Source organism: Protopterus annectens, chromosome 10.part0 (assembly GCF_019279795.1).
Source record: "Protopterus annectens isolate FY-2018-M chromosome 10.part0, PAN1.0, whole genome shotgun sequence".
Lineage (NCBI taxonomy): Eukaryota > Metazoa > Chordata > Ceratodontiformes > Protopteridae > Protopterus > Protopterus annectens.
Genome location: NC_056744.1, coordinates 440,482,891 through 440,490,126, shown reverse-complemented (window position 1 = coordinate 440,490,126; position 7,236 = coordinate 440,482,891).

Below are 7,236 nucleotides of genomic sequence, written 5' to 3'. Positions count from 1 at the left end.
CCAGGTCTCTGTCACTGCACAGATGTAGATGTTCTCCATTTTAAGGAGTGCCTCAAATGAGTGCATTTTGAGGTTTAGACTTCTAGCATTGAGTAGCATTACCTTCAGATTTTGCTTGCTTGTACCTGTTACGGTGGTGAATTTGTCATTTGAACCCTGCTTAAAAAAGGCACTATAGGGGTGGCAAGAGCCTTAGCCAGTATCCGGAATCCCAAGGGCGACAGGTGCATGCCATCTCTGGCAAAGCATCATGGTTTGTCTATCATGTCATCCCAGGCAGACAAATACTGGATCCCCTTAGAATGACACCAGAAACTTAGCCAATTGTTGAAGTCAATCATTTTGTCCTTGTACTGTCGTATCATTCTGGGTGATGGCAGGATGCTACTCAGGGCTAGGGTCATACCTGCCTGGGCTAAAGATCGGAAAGCTTCACCATGTCTCTCTTCATGTAGTCCAGGGAGGTATGTCTCAGGTCATTCACACCAACATGGACAATGACAGAGTCATATTTGTACTTGTTGTGGAGTGACCTGAGTGCATGTATTATGTGGCAGATCCTGGCACCCAACAGGCAGCTGACAGTAACTTTCTCCTTGTTTAGCTTGGTGAGTGGAACATCAGTGTGCCTGACTATAGTCACCTATGACTAGAGTGTTGGGTACGTTGTTATGCCTTATGGGCTGTGGTTGAGTGGCACACTGAGTTTGTGGGCTATGTGTCATTTGGGTTTTGTTGGGGGGAGGTGGAGTTTGCTTGCGTTTCTGCTTTGGAGGTCCCTGTTGCTTGGTCAGGTTTTTATTGAGAGCCTCCATGAATGTAGGTGTGTGTTTTGTGTTTCTATGTGTGTGTTTTGGTGATGTATGTTTTGAGGGACTATGTGATGAGTGTGGTGTGGTGCAAGTGTTTACCTTCTCCTCTTGACTGTCTAATCCAGTCTTGGGTGAAGACAGCTTTGCTTCCAGTTTGGCTATATAAGTGCATCTCTCACAGGTTGTAGTGTTGGGTGGTAGGAGGAGAGGGTTTTCTGTGTACATGAGGCAACTGCTGCATTGCCCTAAGATGCCCAGATTCATCAGGTAGATAGGAGAAAGCACTGGGAGCTGACCCTTAGACATGTCTGAATAGGTGCTTATTTATTAAGTACTAAAAACTGCTTTCCTCTAGACAAGTAAGGAAAGTTGAGTGATGTAGTAATTTGTAGTTATTTAGTGCTTACAATGAGTTCTGAACAAGTGCTGAGCTCAGAAACAGATTTGAGTGCTGAAACTAAAAACTGGCTAGTTCTAAGAAACAAAATTAAGCTAGAAGGCTTCTCTCCAACACAGAAAGACTTGGGGGCTCAAAGCTTACAATTAGTCCTGGATACAGCAAATCTGTATGTGGACTACACTACTTACAGGAAAGGCAGGAAATAAGCTTAGAAATATATTTTTTTTTAAACAAAACTTCATTTGCCCTCACAATATCTTTAATGCAGTACAATGCAACCAGCAGATCACCAGGTCATTATGCTGTGAACAGATGGAACAAATGTTATCCTTTGAAGAACTTGCAACTAAAGTGCCAGCACCCTGAACAATGTCATATGGAATGGAATAAACAAGACAATTTCTGCAATTCCTGTACAGTAATATCCTTGGTGAACAATGAAGCCTTGTCGGACATACTTAAACAAACAAAACTTAATCCAGAAATGTCTTCAAGGGTGTACTATACCAACAAACAAAACACAACAAAAATGCACACTGTTTGCTGTAGAACACTGGACATAAAAGCATTAACAGACCAAGTAATAAAGTGCTTTTGACCTTCACTGAGGTTGAAAGTGCTTAATCACTTTGTCTATTAAAGTTTTTTAAGTCCAGTGTTCCTCAGCACATAAGGTATATTTTGTTGTTTTTTGTCCCTTTCTTGTCACACTTTTTTACCACCGAAGCAGCAGATATTTCAAAACAATCTCTCTATGAAAAGAAGAATTCAAATTTTCAGCTTTAACATCCTCAGATAGGTTTTATGTATGTAACCAAGAAAACTTTCTTATTAACAGTTCCAGTAGTAGCTGCTCTGGAAGAGGCATCAGCTGAATTACAAGCACACTTTAAAAAGTGTTTAGTCATTCAAGACAGAGCAGCAATAACATTCATAGAAGTTTTCATCAGAGGAGGGAAAGTGGCTATAATGTTCGAAATATTCTCAAATTATTCATAAACTTTCACATGTTCCCAGGTCCATAGATTAGTACTAGACTAACTGTCCTTGTGAGCTATTTTAAGCCTAGCCAACTACCTCATGTGAGAATTAAACCCTGCACCTTGTATCTGTAAGGCAAACACCTTAACCAGTATGCGAATCTCCCATGTGAGCTTGGCAATTAAGAATTCTAAAACTGTGTGTCTGAAAAATACCTTTTCCCCAAATCTTTCAAAGGCTTTCCCATCCTCATCAGAGAGGGCAGGATTAGCATTTACCAGATGTTTAACAGCAGCAGACTTTACCCATGAAATCACTGCGGGGTCAGAACTGGGATTAAATAATAAAAATAAAAACTTGTAAGATTGAGGAACTTTATACTATGTATCTGCTTTCTTAGAAGCAGCAGATTAGCTCTCAGGAAAGATATAGGCTTTAATAAAAACATCCTCCAATGCTGGAAGAACTGTAGAAGCAAGCTAAGTTCAACAAACTCCATTTGTAATACATCACGGTATTTTTTCAAGGAAAGTGGAATATCATTATGTCCCCACTGAAACAAATGGTTCATTCTTAAAATGGTTTCAGAAAAAGAAAATAAATTATATTAAAGGCACTATCAGAAACACTTTCATCAAATCAGTCAGCTGATGAGAAAAAGTAGAAGTTGTCCCCTCAAAATCATTTTCCTGTTCACTATACTAGATATCATCAGAAAATGAAGAGTTTATTTTTCTCTTACCAGTAACACCAGGATTAGAAGGGTCATGAGCCTGAGCTAAGTCCAATAAGTCACACCTAACAGAGACAGGGAAAGATAAATGCTTAACTTTCTGCTTCTTTTTCACAGGAATTTCCATATAAGCAGACTTAATTCTGTCTGGTATATCACCACTGGGACAGGGGGTCTATATCATGAGATTGACATCTTAAAATGTTGACTATCAGTTGTTCGACACGAAAATGTCGAACACCAACTTTCCAGAACGGCCAAATCACCGATTTCTTTCCAACAGAAAGAAATCAGTTGGCCAAACACGAACGCCACACAAAAACAAACATATTTAATTGGGGGGCTGTGACCCCCACACCCCCCCTAATGAAATATTCTAACTCCAAGACCACATTACAGTCAGGGAAAGAGGAGGTTAGAAAGAAATCGGTGATTTGGCCGATCAGGAAAGTTGGAGTTCGACATTTTCGTGTCGAACAAATGAGAGTCGACATTTTAAGATGTCGATCTCATGATATAAACCCGGGAGAGGCATCCTAGTCCGACTAGGCAAAGAGGCATTCCCTGCTCTTTCTTCCAAGACCAACAAGATTGGTTCTCCCTTACCCACCAAGGGAACTCCAACTACTGCAGAGGACATGTCTAACCCCCAGTTTATGATGATAGAAAGGACTGTTTCTTAGTAGGAGTTACTCTACACATCTTTTAAATGTTATATTTGATGAGGTTAATATGAAAGGAGTAATGTATTTTATGTTCCTTTAACTGGGCAAGCTAAACCTTTGACCGTTTTCAACAAGGTCTCTAGGATGGGGATAAAAAAAAGCCTTAGTTATGACCTGCAGTGTGGGTCAGTGTGCTATTCGTAAAATTGTGAACAGGAATTTGAATATATTGCTGAATAATGGTGATTTAATTAGTAAATTAGGTGATAAGTCCATAAATGTTTTTAAATGTGGAAAAGAGTTTCAATTTTTCTTTATAGAATCTCATCAGGATGTTGCTTGTATGAGACTAAAAAAGGGGATATTTAAATGTGGTAGCTGCCATCAGTTCGGCTCCACTCTAGATAACAACTGTATCGCTGTCAAACAAACTAACATCAAAGCCCACAGTTATTATAACTATGGGTCCAAAAAGATAGTATATTTGGCCTTTTCTCAACAATGTCCTAGTTTTATGTGGGTAAAACAGAGAAGATCCTGAGAAAAAAAATTATGAACATTTATACAATATTAAAAGAGAATTAACAGCAAGGCACTCTTTAAGCATATTTCCAAATGCCCTTGACATACCTTTTTACTATTTTTTCTGGATAGACTTGATAAAATCCTCACAGGGGTTCATGGGGAACTTCTTGGAAACAAAGGAGTTGTATTTGCAACTAAAATTAGATGCAGGTACCCACCGTGGACTGAACAATCATGTACCTGTTTCTAACACTTTATAGCTTAGATCATACCATATTACATCAGCCACTGTTATGTTTTTCCATGAGTCATATTTTTTAAAAGAAACATTTTTAAAATGTTATTTTAAATGTAAAAAATATGCATTTATATAGCTGATATTATTATGTTTCACCAAATATGTTTATATTTACTGTTATGTAATATTTAATTAGGAAGTGCTGTGTGTTTTTATCATTCAGTTGGAACATTGATTGGACAGAGTTGGCCACATGACTAAGATAGAAGAATTATTTAAAATGTTTTTTAGTGTTATGATAATTGTTCTGATGAGATTCCACTAGTGTGGGGGACAAAAGTGCTTAACAATTTAATATTTTAATTTTGGTTTAATAAAGTTGTGTGCCATGCTGTGGATATTCCGAGGCACTTTGGATTGTTCAGTTTTGTTTTTCACCTCTTTGGTTTTGGTTATTGAATCTACAGACATTTGTATTATGGAAGCTCTGAAACTACAATAATAAAGTAACAACTTCACAGCTAAAACAGATATATCTTCAGTCTGTTTTTAAACTATAGCAAATGCCAGCTTCCAATCCTTTTGCTATATATTCTCCCAATGGAATGTCATCTTTCTAAAATGGTTACAGAACTTCTCACTAATAAAGACATAGCATAAATATAGTGGCCAGAATAATGTACTTCAGCTTCCTGTTACTTGATACATTTGCTGTTCCCAAGAGCCATATCAATGTTAATTTTTGCATTCAAATACAGCCCACCCAGCAAAAAAAGATAATTTTCTATCTGCACTTGAAATTTTGTTATAAAGAAAATTAAAGACATAATGGCTACAGTAATGTATTTCACTTTGTTGGTCTCAGACATATACACTGTCCCCAATAAGCCATATCAATGATCATTTAGAAGCGATCATGTACAAGCCATGTACTTCTACACACAGCATGCCTCCTTACCCCAAGTCACAAAAGATACTTTCTGTGTATGCATCTGTTTGATTGTGATGAAAGACCTCCAAACACTGGACCCGACCAAGTTTGGTTTCGTCAAGGGTAGACAAGGGTAGATCTTACTTATTACACCTGGTGGACTTCTTTGAGAATGCCACCAAAGACCTGGATGAGGGCAAAGCAGTACATACTGCCTATCTTGATTTAGCCAAAGCTTATGACACAATCCCCCACTCAGGGATCACTGAGAAACTCTCTCAGCAGGGGATTAACCCCATACATCACTAGATGAGTAGCCAACTGGCTCACCAACAAAACACACACTGTCAAAGTTGGGGAGTCCACTTCCACCAGATGGGGTACCACAAGGATCTGTGCTGGGCCCACTACTGTTTAGAATCTATTTCTCTGTGTTTAATGATCCTCAGATGCCTGTAAACTGGGCACAATTATTGAGTCCCCCAATGATGTAAACATATTACAGAAGGGGCTGACACAGATAAATGATTTGTGCCAAAGTCACAGACTAAAACTAAATGCAAAAAATGCCTCATTATCCCCTTTGGCAAAGAAGTAGCCCCTGGTAATTATGATATAGATAGCACCCCTGTGAAGAAAGAAACACAAAGGCAATGGACAAAAGACATTCTGGCAGAAAATCCAATTCAGTAATGCAGTAGTTTAATGAAGTAACTGACTCTTATTGGTTACATTCTTTCTTCACTAGTTTGTTTTATTTTATTTGATATAATAGATAGCACCTCTCTAAGCTTAAACCCAGTTGTGTGAGACTTGGGAACACAGGTTGATAGCAATCTAAACTTCGATCACCATGTGTCCATAGTGGTAAGGAAAGCCTTCTACATTGCGCATCTCATAAATAACAGCATTGCATACAAGACTAAAGGAGCTATAACTCCACTGTACCTGACCCTTATCAGACTACTAACTGAGTACATTGCTCCCTTCTCTATGTATCTCACCAGACACCTGCAGCAACTGGAGGGACCACAGAGGTTTGTAATCAAAAGAATCCAGGGCCTCCAAAACGTGACTTACACGAAAAGCCTGAAAGCCCTGTCATTGTACTCTGTATCATATCAGCTGCTGAGAGGTGACCTGTGCCTGGCCTACAGAGCAGTCTTTGACTCTGCCTTAATGCAAATGCTGCATATCCCTAAATCAAATGGAACAAGAATCACTTGCTTCTGGGATCTCAACCTATACTGTGACATTAACAAAAACATGTTAGAGAGACGGATATATCTCCCAGAGATTGCACTCCTCTGGAATAAGCTCCCACTTCATGTGAAGCAGAGCTCCTCAATGACCCTATTTAAACACAACCTTGACAATTGGATGGGTGACCATAAATTCACCCCGGGGATGGCACCTGTGTCCCTCAGGGACAGAGGTAGTTGGTGCTGATCACAGAACTGCTCTGCTATCAACGACCATCTAACTATGGTCAATTAGGGTATGTGGGTTCTTTACATGGCTAGGTTTGTAAAGACTCTAGGGCCATTAGCCTAGTAACCTCCTATGAACCTATGAACCTATAATATTAAAATAGGTACAATAAGTGGACTAGCTCTTTGGTGCAGAAGGATAAAGCCCTAACTATAATTCAGACAACCCAAGTTCATGTCCCACCTCAGACACTGAAGAATCTCAGTATATGGGTGGGATTAATTAGCTTACATCAGTTTGCCCATTCCAGTGGGAGGGCAGTAGTCCAGTCTACAACAATACCAGATCTCTCTCTGGGGGACAGAAAAATGGCATGCACTGGTTAGGCGACGGACGTGTGCTCAGCTTCTGCCAACCTGCTTTGGTAGCAGTCCTACAAGGGCGACAGTGTTGCTTCCTAGGGAGGGTATGTACTAAAGCATGCATGTCCTTCCACTAGAAGGACACCTTGAATCAGGAA